Source organism: Pseudophryne corroboree, chromosome 9 (genome assembly GCF_028390025.1).
Source record: "Pseudophryne corroboree isolate aPseCor3 chromosome 9, aPseCor3.hap2, whole genome shotgun sequence".
NCBI lineage: Eukaryota > Metazoa > Chordata > Amphibia > Anura > Myobatrachidae > Pseudophryne > Pseudophryne corroboree.
The window spans coordinates 44,963,370-44,985,163 of NC_086452.1; the positions used below are offsets into that span (position 1 = coordinate 44,963,370).

Below are 21,794 nucleotides of genomic sequence, written 5' to 3' on the forward strand. Positions count from 1 at the left end.
GGTTTAACTCTGTGAGCGTCAGCGCCGCTCGTGATCTCCTCGTGGTCTCGAGCGTCCGCTACGCTGCTAGCGTATCATTACGATAGTCGGCAGCCTATAGCGTGCTTGCCTTTACGCTCTAAGCCGTGAGCGAACGTGCCGCTCGTGCGTCTCGTCCACGGCTAAGCGTTCGCTACGCTACGTGCGTACTCTTACGGTATTCCATACGCCAATTGCGTACTGTGTTCTTTAACCTTTTAGAGTATTTTATACAAGGTATAGAATAGGCATTGTCATATTATATACTGGTGGTCAGCAAAATTATGCACTGTCCTACTACTATATATATACTGCGCACAAAAACTTAAATGCACCACAGGTATGGATGGATAGTATACTTGACGACACAGAGGTAGGTAGAGCAGTGGCCTACTGTACCGTACTGCTATATATTATATACTGGTGGTCAGCAAAATTATGCACTGTCCTACTACTATATATATACTGCGCACAAAAACTTAAATGCACCACAGGTATGGATGGATGGTATACTTGACGACATAGAGGTAGGTAGAGCAGTGGACTACTGTACCGTACTGCTATATATTATATACTGGTGGTCAGCAAAATTATACACTGTCCTCCTACTATATATACTGCGCAAAACCTAAATGCACCACAGGTATGGATGGGATAGTATACTTGACGACACAGAGGTAGGTAGAGCAGTGGACTACTGTACCGTACTGATATAATTCTGGTGGTCACTGGTCAGCAAAATTCTGCACTGTCCTCCTACTATATACTACAATGCAGTACAGATAAGGAGCGTTTTTCAGGCAGAGAACGTATAATACTGGTGGTCACTGGTCAGCAAAACTCTGCACTGTCCTACTATATAATACTGGTGGTCCCCAGTCCCCACAATAAAGCACACTGAGCACAGATATTTGCAGCACACTGAACACAGAAACTGAGAGAACGCCAGCCACGTCCTCTCCCTATCATCTCCAATGCACGAGTGAAAAATGGCGGCGACGCGCGGCTCCTTATATAGAATACGAATCTCGCGAGAATCTGACAGCGGGATGATGACGTTTGGGCGGCTCGGGTTAACCGAGCAAGGCAGGAGGATCTGAGTCTGCTCGGAATCGTGAAAAAATGGGTGAAGTTCGGGGGGGTTCGGATTCCGAGGAACCGAACCCGCTCATCACTAATTTAAAGTAAGAGTGGAAACACGTATATAAAAGAGTAGATACATTTATTGATGTTTGGATGCTCTCACGTACTTTCTTTCCTCTTGGTCGGAGGAACTTCAGAGACGCACCTCATTTTCTGAGTTGTCACTAAGGGCCTGATTCGACATAATTCGCCTCTGTACCTGTGATAATGCCATGGTGATTTACTCAAAACCGAGATGCCCACTTGCATCATCTTACATCTGTGAAAATCCGTCTCGGCACATCTTGAGATGCCACCATCGCAGGAGCGACCCGACCTGAATTAGGCCCTATGTTATGATCATATTACACAATTTTTATTTTTTCAGGTTTTTTTTTATATGCACATATTGAAGACATATATTGTGAGAACGCCGCACACAGCGCGTAAGGAAGATTCCTTACGGCCATTACAGAATCCTCAGCGTCATCTACAGACTTTCATCCCCGCAGCAGAGGTCAGGTGCACAGTCACTTTATCAGATATTATTTATTTAGGTGTGCAAAGCTACCTGGATGGATGGGCGGTTTGAAGGATGACCCTAATCGCCCATTACCGTATGAAAGCAGACACTGTAGTGTAACAATACCACGAGCGTGACTTGCACTACTTCTGTAAAAGTTGACAATATTTAAAAACCAGTGCAATCGTTAACGTAACCGGACGCAACTCTGCGTCAATTAGCGTACGGCACCTCTGGTGCTATGAATACGCAAACTCAAACCTGTTAGCGTATGGATGCAACTCTTATGAGGAGAAGTTCTGCACTTTACCTTAAATAAACACGTTACAAGTGTACTGCGCTCCAACCTGCAAACATTTAATAAAGAGAAAAGGGGAAAGCAGATAAAAAATGCAGTAACAATTGATCAAGCAATAAACACAAATATACAGAGAAATTCAAGTACAGTATAATACACCAATAAGGACTTACAGGTAACAGACTAAATACATACGCAAGCGCCCCTGGATCCAGGCCACAGTCGTCAGCAGATAACCGCAATGATTTGAGATAGGAGATCTAATGCTTACTGTGGCTTGTCCTGTATTTATACAGGACTTCCAACCCCAACCATGCAGTGGGGGATGCACTGCTACAATTGGTCAGTAAAGTACACAGTTTCAAATCTTGATAGTCCATTGGTCCCCTTCAAAGGTATTGTCTTCAGGAATGTGACTGTTACTGTCCTCAGGATCCCACAAGACAACTAGTTTCTGTATACCTAATTACTTATTCATTATTATGTTCACATATCTGATATTTGGTAATATCTTGCGAATGCCACATGCTACGGTCTTTTCGCTACTACCGGATATTAGCTAATGAACTGACGATCATTTTGATACCAGACATGGGGAGATAATATGTCCCTGTGTGTCTATAAGCATTATTGCGCAATTGTCACTGTTACACATGTGTTACAATATATATTAACGGTGTGTTGGGTAGATGGTGCCTACGTGTATATTATCTGTAAGTAAGAAATATTTGCTATGTGTTACAGTATGATATTTATTAACAAATGCGTCTTCTACCGTAATGTGCACAGTAACTCACCGTTACAGTCATTCGCGCCCTTCCGTATTACCTATAGCATGCGTATTTGATGCATGCTTCGTAGATGCGTCCATTAGTAAATGCCATCGTGTATTCTAAATATCGAAATATGAAATTTGACTTTGATACGTCATTCTGTCGTAAGCATTCGCCGTTACGTTTCCCTGATCATTTCCTCTGTAAAACAACATGAAATCCCATTACATACGAGCAGATTCTATTTTCCATTTACAAGAGCTATGTCGGGTGTGTTCACAATAATGATTATTTCACGGCACATTCCTTTTAATATGTTTTCTTGTAATACAACAGAGTTCTTGCCGGGGTATTTTATCATTTATCATTCCACTCAATCCAGATAAACATTATCTGACTGCGCTTTATTACAATGCAGGGATCAGCACAGAAGCATATGTATTTGCTGAGTTACATTCCCCCTCTCAGGGTTATTCTAGAGTAAATTACCAGCTGCAATCAATGGAAATTTCATTGCTTATGCTTATGTACCTTATATTGCTTCTAGGCCATAATAACATGAATAATTGCATTACGTGTTGTGTTATGCTGGAATTGCGTTCCACACTTCTATAGGAAGAATTACTATTTATCTGAGAATGGGTTTCAGGATTAGGATGACTCAGATCGCAACATGCACCCCAGAATGTGGTAATAAAGGAGAGATTCTGGGGTGCAGGAGATACTCCGGGGACACAGGAGATTTAATGGCAGCGGCCATCCCTAGAATATAATACTGCTTTATTAAAACTTGCACATAGTTTCTGCAGTACCACTTGCAGCCCACAGATGGCGATCATTCTTTCTATTAGATCCTCATAGAAACCTGTCAGATGTTGAGAACTATTTTATGACAAGCCGAATATGTAAATCTACGCCATAGAAGATGGAGCGAGTCCGGTACACAAATCCCGGAACCATACACTGCAACACTCCGGAATGACTTTATTATGGACCCTCCCCCCTAAATAAAAGCAACCCCCCTCAATGCAAACACACAAATAAAACAAAATAATGGAGATAAAAATCCAGGATAATAACATATATATATATATATGTACATATAGTTATATACTGTAGACCGGGGTGGGTGCAAGAGTGTTGTGTCAACACGTGTAAACCAAACGACTATCAGGGGACTGTTCATGAAGCAGTGAAAAGAGTGGAGAATTGAGCCAGTGGAGAAGTTGCCCATGGCAACCAATCAGTGTTGAGGTAATATTTATAAAGTGCATTCTATAAAATTACAAGTAGCAGCTGACTGGTTGCCATGGGCAACTTCGCCACTTGCTCACTTCTCCACACTCTTCACTGCTTCATGAATAGACCCCGTTGGGCCTTATTTAGAGTGCACAACATCGACATTTACAGAGTGGAGGGATTATAGGAAATTTGTGCATGCGTATAAGCCATTGGGGCAGATGTATTAACCTAGAGAAGGGATATAGAAGTGATAAAGCAGTGGTAAGTGCAAGGTGATAACGCACCAGCCAATCATTACGGATTTGAAAAATGACAGTTAGTAGCTGATTGGCTGGTGCGTTATCACCTTCCACTTATCACTGCTTTATCACTTCTTTATCCCTTCTCCAGGCTTAATACATCTGCCCTAAAGTACCTTAGCGATGACACTCGCTGTAAATATTTATTCGATTTGTTATGTCAGGCCGGGTGCAGTTAGGGCAGTGGTGGCAAAAAACGTAGGCGATCCTGTACGCACAAAACATGGGGTCAGCGTCTCAATTCCAGCGGCCATTCTGTATGACCAGGGCTACTCTGGGAGTCGATTAGCGGAAGATCTGCGACTGACATTGCTGAGTGATAGCGCCCCCTATAGTATATTTATACAAACCGCAGCCTCTCAGGAAACATTTCATTAATCAAAGTTCCGGGACCTTTACCTAATCCCACATCTACCTGGTAATATCAGCATAAAGTGTACATACCCTCAGGTCATTCATCCCCTATTACCCTGCTTATCTCCACACCTCACTTCCCCTCCAACCCTACCACCCGCAGCCATCTCACAGTTATACCCCTTTCTCACATAGCTCTTCTGCCCGGGGTTTTGCCGGGGCCTGCAGCTTAGCCCGGGTCTCGGCTACGTGTGCGCAGACCCAACCCAGGTCAGGTGTCCTGGGTTTGCGACACTGCTCGGTACCAGGGTTATTCCCGGCACTGACTCGGGTCACCTGTGGTCTGGAAGGCATTAAATGGGTCATGATTGTCGAAGTCGGAAAAAGGACACATACAAACGACACACAGGGTGGCGCTTCACGGTGGTGGCGTAAGGATGCAATTGACGTATATGGATGCACCATGCTTCTTTACCGTACATCATGCATAGAGTCGCACGGCGTGCCTGTTGCAGCGTGGTGGGTGTATATACGGTAAAAGGCGCAATCACTGAGAGACGCCATAAAGACGCACACAGACACATAGTTCATACAACACATAAATTACACATAGAAAAAACATGTCCAGCACCAGACATTATATCATACTTATAAAATAGAGTGTAAAAGCAGATATATATGTATTATTGGGATGAAACAAGTTAATTATATCATGCTTAGTGTCAAAATGGTCAGGAGAATGTGTGGATTAATTCGATAGCAATGGGTAAATTGTAGCACATTGCAACGATTAGTTATGATAAAATGTATGAATATAAAGTCACATTCTATGAGAACAAATGACATTCCTGAGAAAGCATGTGTGCAGAAAACCAGTGGTTAACCCCTATAACTGCATCTTGAAACTGGACATTGCTTGCATATGAACTGACCAATAACACACAATGAATGAGAGACCTCCCTCCCCTGGACCAATAGCAGAAGACCCAGCCCCAGACATGTACCTTCTCCAATACACAGTATATAAGTATTTTCCCTCACCCAGTCAGTTCAGTTGGTGCTGATTCTAAGATGAAGATGACAGTCCACTGAGCAAAGGGTAAAGTATGCTGGCTGTAACTGGTGCTTTTGTAACTGTAATTCTGTACCATTTACCTAGGCTTATACATGTTATACTGAATGATATACTGTACATTTGTTATTTTGTATGCATAACTTTTAATATCAAATACATATATATCTCTGAGCGTTGGACCTCAGTATACCATGTGTGAGACTACTTGCTTTCTCTTAAGGGACATAGTGCTGCGCCGTTCAGCGCACTATTAGTGTATATGGTAATAAGATACACCTTGCGTCCGCAGTATATATTAACGCTGGCATTTAAATGGTTATTTGAAAAAATGGAAATTCACAGTTGGGGGGCTACATCAGGGATATCAAGTACTTAATGATGCGCAGTACAGACGCGCTGTGGTCTACCGGCTAAGGATGGACGCATCTAAATGCAGATGAACCACATCCGTTTTTGTCGCTATCAGTAAGGCACTGATATGAATCAAGGGACAATAGATTTCCTTTGTTGCCTGTGAGTGTGACAAAAACGCACAATATCAGAAATGTTATAGCGTACCCTTTATTGTTGCTAACGAGGTTCAAATAAGTCATATTGTGTTTGATTCAGATTGGATTGTTTATCTGTTAAGTAAATTTAAAGAGCGTTTAAAAGTTGGTGCATGTGTCTAATTCGCATAGTACGGATATAGCTTGGTTAGCACGCTGCGTCCTATTCGCATAGTGCTAACACAGGCCTGAAGTAACAAAGCTTTGTTCGTGTTGAAAAAAGCGTGTGGAAACTTTGTTAGCATGCAGTGGGAATTGTCCATCGGGGTGACTTCCGGTGCTTGTATAATTTAGGATTTATTTGTGACAAAGGATAGAGCTGGTGTTTTTGTTCTGGCAGCATGGCTTGGATTCCATTTTGTGTCCAAGCACATGGCTTGGAGGGGGGAGGAGCAGTGGCCATTTTAGGTCTAGTGCAAGGTACAGTAATGAATAGCAAATATGACCTGTTGTTTGTGCTCTACAAATCTGAATTGGTCTTGAAACCAACATAACTTAAGGTCACTCCCTACCCACCTAGCTAACAGCTGACTTTCAGCTCTTCCTGAAAGCCATTGTTAAACAATCTGTAGCCTTTTTCACGAGTAAACAATATATATGTACAAATCCATCACCATTTAAAAGCTACCAATGAATTTAACTAACCCATGCCATAGTCAATTATAAATAGTGTTTCAATTAGGCCTAGTGAGATTAATAGTGAGATTAATACTTAGCTTGATGTAAGGAGAAAAATCCACTTAGATGAGAGGTTTTTTTTTCATGAATTGTTTTACAACTGAAGATAAGGAGTGTGTAAAATGAGCCCTTTGAGATAGACAATTGAAATGTTAATGAACTTGTTCAACTACTCTGGAACCAGAGTACAGCAAGCATGTGGACATCTGTTGAGATGCAAATTAGGCTGCTGTGGAAACTACATTCATTCAGTATATGTGTATAAAAATATATGCTGTGTGAGGGTTTCATAGAGTATAATAAATTAATGTGTGTGTGTGTGTGTGTGTGTGTGTGTGTGTGTGTGCGTGTGTGTATGTGTGTGTGTGTATATATATATATATTTATTTTATATTATTATATAGATATATGTATATTTATGTCATTGTAGGTTCTGCAAGATAGCTATCCAATCTGAATCATAGCATTTAAATTGTATTCAATAGCCATATGAATTGAAGTGTAATACCTCTGGGGGGTGTTATCAATCACTGGTAAAATGATCCTTTTTCTGTATTGCAAATATTGTGAATTCATGTGGGTTGAAAGTATGTGTGAGTGGATTGAACCCCGGAATTCGGGATCCCGTAGATTGACACTCAGCCGGGAGACGCTGCGGTGGCGTGGTGGCTCGCAACCACACGTTAATATAGACAGGTGTGGAGTTAGCACATTTATAAAACACTCAAGGTGACGGAGACATAGCCTACCGTAAAAAGTAAAATTGTCTTCATAATCGTAAGGCACACAAATAACAAGTATTTGTGAGTCACGCGATTTGACCGCACCTCTGTTCATGTGATACGCGTCGTAACGTGATACGGTTTTTGCGTCATTTTGCGCAAATAGCGTCATCATACATGCTGTGTTAGCATATGCAGAGGTGATTGAGTAAAGAGTTAAGAACTTCACTGTTCTCCCAGGAAGATTCTTGGTGGACATTCACTGGATGGGGTGATCGATAGCATGTTTCTCATCCGGAATTCCAGTGGATAGAAACCCAAAAGTAGCAGGCCTGTAACCTCCACCAGAAAGGCGTGGCATTACTCGGTTAATACATTTCGTGCTCCCAGTGCCTGAGGGGTCTGATAGGGTCCTCTCTGATATACACGTGTCATCAGTCGGTGGGGCGTTGTATACTCGGTTGAGAAGCAGTTGGTGAAAGTACTCAGAGGACTTTCACCGTTTGCTCGTATTGTCCATTTGGGGATCATGTTAAAAGGCCCACGATGGAAGCCAAGTGCACAAGCGAGAAACGTTCGGCAGCTAGGGTTCAGGCTGAAGTACAGTGGCCGAAAGGGTCCGCTGGTTATGTGTAAGATATTATGCGTGAGAACTATGGTTGCTTACACGGTGGCTTTTTGTAATGATTGGGTAAAAATGACGATGAATGAATGAATGTCATTTTCCAGTGATTGGCGGTTTTGATCCTGAGGTATTGCAGGTAGTATGAAAACAAATATGTTTAACCAAAGTCATATAAGATAAGAACGAAAACATAATAGCTGTTTGAATTCGTAGCAACAATGGGGAGAAGTATAAAGAGAAAGCAGGTACACCACCATCGCCATATGTGGATGTGGAAGCAGTTACAGCCAGTATACAAACTATAGAAAATAAAAATCTGAATGTAAGCTATAATATGTACTAATGAATGTCAAAATTTTTATTCAGGAGGAGATGGTGACCCGACCCTGGATTCGGACATTTCTCAGGCACTCAGAGGAGTAATATCCAACAGGTAAAAGAGGAGCTGTAGCCTGCAGGGGAAGTGGCTGAGACCAGTGGAACTGGTAAGTATGGTGCCATTCAAATACATACATAGTAAGACCCAAAAAGAAAAGAAAAGAAAAATTTCACAGCTTATACTTCGCATGACCTAGAAGCTTTTTTTTGTAGTACTAGAAAATTTTCTGTTAGGAAAAGATCACAGGTAAACACTAATTCGGCAAATGGGAGTAACGAGAGAAGTGCAACATTACCCTTTGACAAAACCTGCTGAAGTTATGATTGGGCCTCAATGATGCTAAACTCTTTTTCTTTTCTCCTAGCAGCAGTGCACCTGACTAACTTAATCGACAGAGATTTTGTTGTGTAAATTGAAATGTGAAATACATATATTGTACTCCCGCTCAGGAAGTACAAGGTATGTTAGATACTCCTCAAAGACTAATGTTGCATTACACTGTTCTAGATTTATGTCCATCACAGGTAGAGGAAATTATCTCGCAGATACCGGGTTCCCTAGGAACTTAGGATGGACAGGACACTGGAGTGATGGCTGAGGTAGTCCCAGTAGCAGTACCGTAACTAGACATTTTAGTGCTGTATGCAAGAAACAGCATCGGTGCCCCCACCCCCTTCCATATACAAATATGGGCCAGTGCGCGTGGCTTCATGGGGAAGGGGCGTGGCCACATAGCTCCCTTTTACATATTACGGCATGCATAGCTACCGTTTATACAATACGGCAGGCAGAGCTCACTTTTACATATTATGGCAGAGTCCCCCCCCCCTTTTTTTTTTTTTTTTACACATTAGGAAGGCAGAGAACCCCTTTTTTTACACATTAGGTAGGCAGTGTCCCCCTTTTTTACACATTAGCAGGTAGAGTCCCCCTTTTTTTACACATTAGGCAGGCAGAGACCCTTATTTTACACATTATAGCAGGCAGTCCCTCTACATTATGGCAGGCAGTCCCCCTTTTTTTTGTAACATTAAGGCAGGCAGTCCCCCTATTTACACATTATGGCAGGCAGTCCCCCTTTTATGGGAGGGAGAGGGAGAGAGAGTGATACTCACCTGTGACCTGCGATCCGGCATCCATCTGCTGTGTTAATTCGGCGCACGTAAAGACAGGCAGGCAGAGCAGATTCCAGGCAGGCTGAGTTTCAATGCAGAGGGAGGCAGAGACATGGGAGCTGGCTGCAGAGACCTGAGATCGCGGCAGTGCCGGGGGAATTCGGAGCACAGAGTTCTCCAGAGGCGGCGGCAACAGCGGGTTGTGGGAGTCAGGCGGCAGCGTTGGACTCTACAGTAGTGTGTACAGTCAGATTCACCTTGAAGTGATGGAACACGCGATCCACTGCAGCAGCAGCCAGAGTTGTCACGCACGGCAGCCGGGTATCAACACTGTGCACAGGGAGAGGGGCTGCACGGTCCATAGCAGCCAGTCTCTTGTTACGCACGGCAGTCGGAGAACACTCTACACAGGGAGAAGGGCAGCAACTTCCCCAGCAGCTGGTCCTCTCATGCACGGCAGCCAGGTGAGAACGCTGTGCACAGGGAGAGAGGCTGCACGGTCCGCAGCAGCTGGTCCTCTCATGCACGGCAGCCAGGTGAGAACGCTGTGCACAGGGAGAGAGGCTGCACGGTCCGCAGCAGCTGGTCCTCTCATGCACGGCAGCCAGGTGAGAACGCTGTGCACAGGGAGAGAGGCTGCACGGTCCGCAGCAGCTGGTCCTCTCATGCACGGCAGCCAGGTGAGAACGCTGTGCACAGGGAGAGAGGCTGCACGGTCCGCAGCAGCTGGTCCTCTCATGCACAGCAGCCAGGTGAGAACGCTGTGCACAGGGAGAGAGGCTGCACGATCCGCAGCAGCTGGTCCTCTCATGCACGGCAGCCAGGTGAGAACGCTGTGCACAGGGAGAGAGGCTGCACGGTCCGCAGCAGCTGGTCCTCTCATGCACGGCGGCCAGGTGAGAACGCTGTGCACAGGGAGAGAGGCTGCACGGTCCGCAGCAGCTGGTCCTCTCATGCACGGCAGCCGGGTGAGAACGCTGTGCACAGGGAGAGAGGCTGCACGGTCCGCAGCAGCTGGTCCTCTCATGCACGGCAGCCGGGTGAGAACGCTGTGCACAGGGAGAGAGGCTGCACGGTCCGCAGCAGCTGGTCCTCTCATGCACGGCAGCCAGGTGAGAACGCTGTGCACAGGGAGAGAGGCTGCACGGTCCGCAGCAGCTGGTCCTCTCATGCACGGCAACCAGGTGAGAACGCTGTGCACAGGGAGAGAGGCTGCACGGTCCGCAGCAGCTGGTCCTCTCATGCACGGCAGCCAGGTGAGAACGCTGTGCACAGGGAGAGAGGCTGCACGGTCCGCAGCAGCTGGTCCTCTCATGCACGGCAGCCAGGTGAGAACGCTGTGCACAGGGAGAGAGGCTGCACGGTCCGCAGCAGCTGGTCCTCTCATGCACGGCAGCCAGGTGAGAACGCTGTGCACAGGGAGAGAGGCTGCACGGTCCGCAGCAGCTGGTCCTCTCATGCACGGCAGCCAGGTGAGAACGCTGTGCACAGGGAGAGAGGCTGCACGGTCCGCAGCAGCTGGTCCTCTCATGCACGGCAGCCAGGTGAGAACGCTGTGCACAGGGAGAGAGGCTGCACGGTCCGCAGCAGCTGGTCCTCTCATGCACGGCAGCCAGGTAAGAACGCTGTGCACAGGGAGAGAGGCTGCACGGTCCGCAGCAGCTGGTCCTCTCATGCACGGCAGCCAGGTGAGAACGCTGTGCACAGGGAGAGAGGCTGCACGGTCCGCAGCAGCTGGTCCTCTCATGCACGGCAGCCAGGTGAGAACGCTGTGCACAGGGAGAGAGGCTGCACGGTCCGCAGCAGCTGGTCCTCTCATGCACGGCAGCCAGGTGAGAACGCTGTGCACAGGGAGAGAGGCTGCACGGTCCGCAGCAGCTGGTCCTCTCATGCACGGCAGCCAGGTGAGAACGCTGTGCACAGGGAGAGAGGCTGCACGGTCCGCAGCAGCTGGTCCTCTCATGCACGGCAGCCAGGTGAGAACGCTGTGCACAGGGAGAGAGGCTGCACGGTCCGCAGCAGCTGGTCCTCTCATGCACGGCAGCCGGGTGAGAACGCTGTGCACAGGGAGAGAGGCTGCACGGTCCGCAGCAGCTGGTCCTCTCATGCACGGCAGCCGGGTGAGAACGCTGTGCACAGGGAGAGAAGCTGCACGGTCCGCAGCAGTTGGTCCTCTCATGCACGGCAGCCAGGTGAGAACGCTGTGCACAGGGAGAGAGGCTGCACGGTCCGCAGCAGCTGGTCCTCTCATGCACGGCAGCCAGGTGAGAACGCTGTGCACAGGGAGAGAGGCTGCACGGTCCGCAGCAGCTGGTCCTCTCATGCACGGCACCCAGGTGAGAATGCTGTGCACAGGGAGAGAGGCTGCACGGTCCGCAGCAGCTGGTCCTCTCATGCACGGCAGCCAGGTGAGAACGCTGTGCACAGGGAGAGAGGCTGCACGGTCCGCAGCAGCTGGTCCTCTCATGCACGGCAGCCGGGTGAGAACGCTGTGCACAGGGAGAGAGGCTGCACGGTCCGCAGCAGCTGGTCCTCTCATGCACGGCAGCCGGGTGAGAACGCTGTGCACAGGGAGAGAGGCTGCACGGTCCGCAGCAGCTGGTCCTCTCATGCACGGCAGCCAGGTGAGAACGCTGTGCACAGGGAGAGAGGCTGCACGGTCCGCAGCAGCTGGTCCTCTCATGCACGGCAGCCAGGTGAGAACGCTGTGCACAGGGAGAGAGGCTGCACGGTCCGCAGCAGCTGGTCCTCTCATGCACGGCAGCCAGGTGAGAACGCTGTGCACAGGGAGAGAGGCTGCACGGTCCGCAGCAGCTGGTCCTCTCATGCACGGCAGCCGGGTGAGAACGCTGTGCACAGGGAGAGAGGCTGCACGGTCCGCAGCAGCTGGTCCTCTCATGCACCACAGCCAGGTGAGAACGCTGAGCACAGGGAGAGAGGCTGCACGGTCCGCAGCAGCTGGTCCTCTCATGCACGGCAGCCAGGTGAGAACGCTGTGCACAGGGAGAGAGGCTGCACGGTCCGCAGCAGCTGGTCCTCTCATGCACGGCAGCCAGGTGAGAACGCTGTGCACAGGGAGAGAGGCTGTACGGTCCGCAGCAGCTGGTCCTCTCATGCACGGCAGCCAGGTGAGAACGCTGTGCACAGGGAGAGAGGCTGCACGGTCCGCAGCAGCTGGTCCTCTCATGCACGGCAGCCAGGTGAGAACGCTGTGCACAGGGAGAGAGGCTGCACGGTCCGCAGCAGCTGGTCCTCTCATGCACGGCAGCCAGGTGAGAACGCTGTGCACAGGGAGAGAGGCTGCACGGTCCGCAGCAGCTGGTCCTCTCATGCACGGCAGCCGGGTGAGAACGCTGTGCACAGGGAGAGAGGCTGCACGGTCCGCAGCAGCTGGTCCTCTCATGCACGGCAGCCGGGTAAGAACGCTGTGCACAGGGAGAGAGGCTGCACGGTCCGCAGCAGCTGGTCCTCTCATGCACGGCAGCCAGGTGAGAACGCTGTGCACAGGGAGAGAAGCTGCACGGTCCGCAGCAGTTGGTCCTCTCATGCACGGCAGCCAGGTGAGAACGCTGTGCACAGGGAGAGAGGCTGCACGGTCCGCAGCAGCTGGTCCTCTCATGCACGGCAGCCAGGTGAGAACGCTGTGCACAGGGAGAGAGGCTGCACGGTCCGCAGCAGCTGGTCCTCTCATGCATGGCACCCAGGTGAGAATGCTGTGCACAGGGAGAGAGGCTGCACGGTCCACAGCAGCTGGTCCTCTCATGCACGGCAGCCGGGTGAGAACGCTGTGCACAGGGAGAGAGGCTGCACGGTCCGCAGCAGCTGGTCCTCTCATGCACGGCAGCCAGGTGAGAACTCTGTGCACAGGGAGAGAGGCTGCACGGTCCGCAGCAGCTGGTCCTCTCATGCACGGCAGCCGGGTGAGAACGCTGTGCACAGGGAGAGAGGCTGCACGGTCCGCAGCAGCTGGTCCTCTCATGCACGGCAGCCAGGTGAGAACGCTGTGCACAGGGAGAGAGGCTGCACGGTCCGCAGCAGCTGGTCCCCTCATGCACGGCAGCCAGGTGAGAACGCTGTGCACAGGGAGAGAGGCTGCACGGTCCGCAGCAGCTGGTCCTCTCATGCACGGCAGCCAGGTGAGAACGCTGTGCACAGGGAGAGAGGCTGCACGGTCCGCAGCAGCTGGTCCTCTCATGCACGGCAACCAGGTGAGAACGCTGTGCACAGGGAGAGAGGCTGCACGGTCCGCAGCAGCTGGTCCTCTCATGCACGGCAGCCAGGTGAGAACGCTGTGCACAGGGAGAGAGGCTGCACGGTCCGCAGCAGCTGGTCCTCTCATGCACGGCAGCCAGGTGAGAACGCTGTGCACAGGGAGAGAGGCTGCACGGTCCGCAGCAGCTGGTCCTCTCATGCACGGCAGCCAGGTGAGAACGCTGTGCACAGGGAGAGAGGCTGCACGGTCCGCAGCAGCTGGTCCTCTCATGCACGGCAGCCAGGTGAGAACGCTGTGCACAGGGAGAGAGGCTGCACGGTCCGCAGCAGCTGGTCCTCTCATGCACGGCAGCCAGGTGAGAACGCTGTGCACAGGGAGAGAGGCTGCACGGTCCGCAGCAGCTGGTCCTCTCATGCACGGAAGCCGGGTGACACCTGATGGCGGGCCTAGAGGGAGGCATTGGGAGAGAACGGGCAGCGGGTGTGCTGGTGGTGCTGCTGCTGATGCGCCTTCAGTGCATGTGCGCTGTGGGCAAGGCACCATCAGCCCACACCTACTTACGGCCCTGCCCAGTAGTGACACAGCAAGCACAAGATTTAAGGGGGGTAGACCAAGTAGTTAAGAATCAATTCCCCGTAGTGCCCAATCCAGCTGTCATTTTAATAAAATCCTCTCCACCTCTACAAACTTTACTATCACCAATCTCTATTCTGTTTTCTTCACTGTTTCCTCTTCATCTTTGCGTTCACAAAGGGGGTACAATACATGGACCCGACTCTCCCAAGATTTTATTGACAGCCTGAGTATTTTCTCCCAGGCCTTGCATAGCTGCTTACTATCCTTTCAGCCCGATAGGAGATCGGTATTGATATGAATTTGTTACTGTGCTCTGATACATTTGTGTTTTCACTGGCGGATACTAAAAAAACTTTTGTTTCATCTCTTCCAGACAGGACACAAGGGGGTATATTTACTAAGATTTGTATTTGCAGTGATTTGAAGGTAGTTTAAACTCGAATTACATCGTTCGTGTTTTTTTCCAACTTTTTGAAAAAAGTGCAAATAATTTATTAAGCTGCCGAGTTGGCTTCTTTTGTATTTTCCGATGTCGATGTGATTCGTATTTTTTTTCTAAGTTTACGGTTCTGTTTTAAGTTTGCGGCAGTAGTATTTAGATTGAGATTACGGATTCGTATTTGTCCTTCGCGGCAGTGTTTTTATGTAGTTCACGTACGCGTTTTTAGCAGCTTCCGTTTTTGTCACTCAAACATGATTGGTTCTGTTTGTGTTGGAGGAGTGTCTGCTGATTAGTATAAAACCGCCCCAAACCGGCCGGACCTCGTGGGTTTAGCTAGAGGAGAGGTGAGAGGAAGTCGTGTTAGTTTGTGGAGAGTTGGATTGCGTTTTTGGAGTGAGAAATTGATTGGTGAGTGCTGTATTGTGTGTGTGAAAAGTCCTGTGATTATTGTTGTGTAGTATTTTAAAGGTTGGTCTAATTTTTGGTGTTTTTTTTTTAAAGTCTCTTGTTCTTGTTTGTGTGTGTGTGTGTGTGTGTGTGTGTGTGTGTGTGTGTGTGTGTGTGTGTGTGTGTGTGTGTGTGTGTGTTGTGTGGTGTGTAGTGGTAGAGGAGGAGTGTGTTTTGTGTTTTTTTTTTCCTCTGTGTTAATTGTTGTTAGTGTCTATTATGTCTCAGTCAGAGGTGAGTGAGGTGGAGGAGGTGAGTGAGGTGGAGGAGGTGAGTGAGAGGGAGGAGGTGAGTGAGGTGGAGGAGGTGAGTGAGAAGGAGGAGGTTAGTGAGGCGGAGGAGGAGGGTGAGGTTGCTGCTGCGGCCTCCAGTGAGAGTGAGAGTGATGCTGATGGCGCTCCGCAGCCACGCACCACTACGAAGACAGGCAGAAATGTCAAATTTAGTCACACAGAAAATGTGGCATTGGTGAATGAGTTAATGCGGCATCATCGGCACCTGTTTGGCCCTCAGGCCTCCAAGGTGACATCTCGCAGAAAGGCTGTGCTGTGGGGACAAGTAGTTTCGGCAGTGAACTGCGAGGGTGTGGTGAGGCGGACTGAGGACACTTGTCGAAAGAGATTTTATGACATAAAGCGCAGGGTAAAGGCAAAAATGGCCAAGGAGGCAAAGTCAGCCCGACAAACTGGGGGTGGCCATCCTTTCATTGCCACATATGCTGAGTGGGAGGAGCCCGTGCGTCGCATTATTCCACACAAAGTTGTCCGTGCCACTCATGTCAGAGATTCTGATCGGCCCAGGCAGGATGGTAAGTATTGTTTTATTTGTTCTTATCAGTGTAATTGTTTAAAAAATGTGTTTTAATGTGGACAAAACTGTTTTTAGTGTTTAGCATATTTGTTGCTTTGAGGATGTGTAGTTTTAATGTGTTTGTGTGTGAGGTATATGTATTATTACTAGTGATGAGCGGGTTCGGTTTCCGAGAAACCAAACCCCCCCGAACTTCACCCTTTTTAGACGGGTCCGAGCCATACTCGGATTCTCCCGTATGGCTCGGTTAACCCGAGCGCGTCCGAACGTCATCATCCCGCTGTCGGATTCTCGCGAGATTTGGATTCTATATAAGCAGCCGCGCGTCGCCGCCATTTTCACACGTGCATTGAGATTGATAGGGAGAGGACGTGGCTGGCGTCCTCTCCATTTATATAGTTATATACTACACAGTTGATCTGATTGCTTAGCTTATTGTGGGGAGGATTGGGGAGCAGCTGTTAGGAGGAGTACAGTGCAGAGTTTTGCTAATAGTGACCACCAGTTTTTTATCCGTTCTCTGCCTGAAAAAAACGCTCCATACCATATCTGTGCTCAGTGTGCTGCATGATATATCTGTGCTGAGTGCTCACACTGCTTAATTGTGGGGACTGGGGAGCAGCTATAGCAGGAGTACAGTGCACAGTTTTGCTGACAGTGACCACCAGTATACGTTTGTCTGCCTGAAAAACACTCCTGTGGTGTCTTTTTTTTTATACTATAAACGCAGTCTGCTGACAGTGTCCACCAGGTCCATTATACTGTATATAGCAGTACGGTAGGCCACTGCTGTACCTACCTCTGTGTCGTCACTCGTCGTCCATAAGTATACTATCCATCCATCTACATTGTATACCTGTGGTGCCTTTTAGTTGTGCGCATTAAAATAGGGAGAACAAAAATGTGGAGGTTAAAAAAATAGGGAAAGATCAAGATCCACTTCCACCTCGTGCTGAAGCTGCTGCCACTAGTCATGGCCGAGACGATGAAATGCCATCAACGTCGTCTGCCAAGGCCGATGCCCAATGTCATAGTACAGAGCATGTAAAATCCAAAACACAAAAGATCAGTAAAATGACCCAAAAATCAAAATTAAAAGCGTCTGAGGAGAAGCGTAAACTTGCCAATATGCCATTTACGACACGGAGTGGCAAGGAACGGCTGAGGCCCTGGCCTATGTTCATGGCTAGTGGTTCAGCTTCACATGAGGATGGAAGCACTCATCCTCTCGCTAGAAAAAAGAAAAGACTTAAGCTGGCAAAAGCAGTTCTTCGAAATCACAAATCCAATTGTGTCGGTTGCGATGCCTGACCTTCCCAACACTGGACGGGAAGAGCTTGCGCCTTCCACCATTTGCACGCCCCCTGCAAGTGCTGGAAGGAGCACCTGCAGTCCAGTTCCTGATAGTCAAATTGAAGATGTCAGTGTTGAAGTACACCAGGATGAGGATATGGGTGTTGCTGGCGCTGGGGAGGAAATTGACAAGGAGGATTCTGATGGTGAGGTGGTTTGTTTAAGTCAGGCACCCGGGGAGACGCCTGTTGTCCGTGGGAGGAATATGGCCATTGACATGCCTGGTCAAAATACAAAAAAAATCAGCTCTTCGGTGTGGAATTATTTCAACACAAATGCGGACAACAGGTGTCAAGCCGTGTGTTGCCTTTGTCAAGCTGTAATAAGTAGGGGTAAGGACGTTAACCACCTCGGAACATCCTCCCTTATACGTCACCTGCAGCGCATTCATCATAAGTCAGTGACAAGTTCAAAAACTTTGGGCGACAGCGGAAGCAGTCCACTGACCAGTAAATCCCTTCCTCTTGTAACCAAGCTCCTGCAAACCACACCACCAACTCCCTCAGTGTCAATTTCCTCCTTACCCAGGAAAGCCAATAGTCCTGCAGGCCATGTCACTGGCAAGTCTGACGAGTCCTCTCCTGCCTGGGATTCCTCCGATGCATCCTTGAGTGTAACGCCTACTGCTGCTGGCGCTGCTGTTGTTGCTGCTGGGAGTCGATCGTCATCCCAGAGGGGAAGTCGGAAGACCACTTGTACTACTTCCAGTAAGCAATTGACTATACAACAGTCCTTTGCGAGGAAGATGAAATATCACAGCAGTCATCCTGCTGCAAAGCGGATAACTGAGGCCTTGGCAGCCTGGGCGGTGAGAAACGTGTTTCCGGTATCCATCGTTAATTCAGAGCCAACTATAGACTTGATTGAGGTACTGTGTCCCCGGTACCAAATACCATCTAGGTTCCATTTCTCTAGGCAGGCGATACCGAAAATGTACACAGACCTCAGAAAAAGACTCACCAGTGTCCTAAAAAATGCAGTTGTACCCAATGTCCACTTAACCACGGACATGTGGACAAGTGGAGCAGGGCAGACTCAGGACTATATGACTGTGACAGCCCACTGGGTAGATGTATTGCCTCCCGCTGCAAGAACAGCAGCGGCGGCACCAGTAGCAGCATCTCGCAAACGCCAACTCGTTCCTAGGCAGGCTACGCTTTGTATCACCGCTTTCCAGAATACGCACACAGCTGAAAACCTCTTACGGCAACTGAGGAAGATCATCGCAGAATGGCTTACCCCAATTGGACTCTCCTGGGGATTTGTGACATCAGACAACGCCAGCAATATTGTGCGTGCATTACATCTGGGCAAATTCCAGCACGTCCCATGTTTTGCACATACCTTGAATTTGGTTGTGCAAAATTATTTAAAAAACGACAGGGGCGTGCAAGAGATGCTGTCGGTGGCCCGAAGAATTGCGGGCTACTTTCGGCGTTCAGGCACCGCGTACAGAAGACTGGAGCACCACCAAAAATACCTGAACCTGCCCTGCCATCATCTGAAGCAAGAGGTGGTAACGAGGTGGAATTCAACCCTCTATATGCTTCAGATGATGGAGGAGCAGCAAAAGGCCATTCAAGCCTATACATCTGGCCACGATATAGGCAAAGGAGGTGGAATGCAACTGTCTCAAGCGCAGTGGAGAATGATTTTAACGTTGTGCAAGGTTCTGCAACCCTTTGAACTTGCCACACGTGAAGTCAGTTCAGACACTGCCAGCCTGAGTCAGGTCATTCCCCTCATCAGGCTTTTGCAGAAGAAGCTGGAGACATTGAAGGAGGAGCTAAAACAGAGCGATTCCGCTAGGCATGTGGGACTTGTGGATGGAGCCCTTCATTTGCTTAACCAGGATTCACGGGTGGTCAATCTGTTGAAATCAGAGCACTACATTTTGGCCACCGTGCTCGATCCTAGATTTAAAACCTACGTTGTATCTCTCTTTCCGGCAGACACAAGTCTGCAGGGGTTCAAAGACCTGCTGGTGAGAAAATTGTCAAGTCAAGCGGAACGTGACCCGTCAACAGCTCCTCCTTCACATTCTCCCGCAACTGGGGGTGCGAGGAAAAGGCTAAGAATTCCGAGCCCACCCGCTGGCGGTGATGCAGGGCAGTCTGGAGCGAGTGCTGACATCTGGTCCGGACTGAAGGACCTGGCAACGATTACTGACATGTCGTCTACTGTCACTGCATATGATCCTCTCACCATTGAAAGAATGGTGGAGGATTATATGAGTGACCGCATCCAAGTAGGCACGTCAGACAGTCCGTACGTATACTGGCAGGAAAAAAAGGCAATTTGGAGGCCCTTGCAGAAACTGGCTTTGTTCTACCTAAATTGCCCTCCCTCCAGTGTGTACTCCGAAAGAGTGTTTAGTGCAGCCGCTCACCTTGTCAGCAATCGGCGTACGAGGTTACTACCAGAAAATGTGGAGAAGATGATGTTCATTAAAATGAATTATAATCAATTCCTCCGTGGAGACATTCACCAGCAGCAATTGCCTCCAGAAAGTACACGGGGACCTGAGATGGTGGATTCCAGTGGGGACGAATTAATAATCTGTGAGGAGGGGGATGTACACAGTGAAAGGGGTGATGAATCGGAGGATGAGGAGGAGGTGGACATCTTGCCTCTGTAGAGCCAGTTTGTGCAAGGAGAGATTGATTGCTTCTTTTTTGGTGGGGGCCCAAACCAACCAGTCATTTCAGTCACAGTCGTGTGGCAGACCCTGTCACTGAAATGATGGGTTCGTTAAAGTGTGCATGTCCTGTTTATACAACATAAGGGTGGGTGGGAGGGCCCAAGGACAATTCCATCTTGCACCTCTTTTTTCTTTCATTTTTCTTTGCATCATGTGCTGTTTGGGGAGTATTTTTTTGAAGGGCCATCCTGCGTGACACTGCAGTGCACCTCCTAGATGGGCCAGATGTTTGTGTCGGCCACTTGGGTCGCTTATCTTAGTCACACAGCTACCTCATTGCGCCTCTTTTTTTCTTTGCATCATGTGCTGTTTGGGGAGTATTTTTTTTGAAGGGCCATCCTGCGTGACACTGCAGTGCCACTCCTAGATGGGCCAGGTGTTTGTGTCGGCCACTTGTGTCGCTTAGCTTAGTCACACAGCGACCTTGGTGCGCCTCTTTTTTTCTTTGCATCATGTGCTGTTTGGGGAGTATTTTTTTGAAGTGCCATCCTGCGTGACACTGCAGTGCCACTCCTAGATGGGCCAGGTGTTTGTGTCGGCCACTTGTGTCGCTTAGCTTAGTCACACAGCGACCTTGGTGCGCCTCTTTTTTTTGTTTGCATCATGTGCTGTTTGGGGAGTATTTTTTTGAAGTGCCATCCTGTCTGACACTGCAGTGCCACTCCTAGATGGGCCAGGTGTTTGTGTCGGCCACTTGGGTCGCTTAGCTTAGTCACACAGCTACCTCATTGCGCCTCTTTTTTTCTTTGCATCATGTGCTGTTTGGGGACAATTTTTTTGAAGGGCCATCCTGTCTGACACTGCAGTGCCACTCCTAGATGGGCCAGGTGTTTGTGTCGGCCACTTGGGTCGCTTAGCTTAGACACACAGCGACCTTGGTGCGCCTCTTTTTTTCTTTGCATCATGTGCTGTTTGGGGAGGGTTTTTTGAAGGGCCATCCTGCCTGACACTGCAGTGCCACTCCTAGATGGGCCCGGTGTTTGTGTCGGCCACTTGGGTCGCTTATCTTAGTCACACAGCTACCTCATTGCGCCTCTTTTTTTCTTTGCATCATGTGCTGTTTGGGGAGTATTTTTTTTGAAGGGCCATCCTGCCTGACACTGCAGTGCCACTCCTAGATGGGCCAGGTGTTTGTGTCGGCCACTTGGGTCGCTTAGCTTAGCCATCCAGCGACCTCGGTGCAAATTTTAGGACTAAAAATAATATTGTGAGGTGTGAGGTGTTCAGAATAGACTGAAAATGAGTGGAAATTATGGTTATTGAGGTTAATAATACTTTGGGATCAAAATGACCCCCAAATTCTATGATTTAAGCTGTTTTTGAGGGTTTTTTGAAAAAAACACCCGAATCCAAAACACACCCGAATCCGACAAAAAATTTTCGGTGAGGTTTTGCCAAAACGCGTCCGAATCCAAAACACGGCCGCGGAACCGAACCCAAAACCAAAACACAAAACACAAAACCCGAAAAATTTCCGGTGC

At 48.8% G+C, this 21,794-nt stretch overlaps 1 long non-coding RNA gene across 1 annotated transcript in view; it reads right to left on the reverse strand.

The window, feature by feature from the left end:
* The window catches only part of LOC134957396 (uncharacterized), a 248,514-nt gene that overhangs the window by 77,309 nt on the left and 149,411 nt on the right, over window positions 1-21,794 (reverse strand). The window contains exons 4-5 of the long non-coding RNA XR_010186583.1: window positions 2,759-2,935; window positions 1,974-2,010 (exon numbers count right to left, since the gene is read on the reverse strand). This is a non-coding gene — a long non-coding RNA (uncharacterized LOC134957396). The remainder of the gene's footprint in view (window positions 1-1,973; window positions 2,011-2,758; window positions 2,936-21,794) is intronic.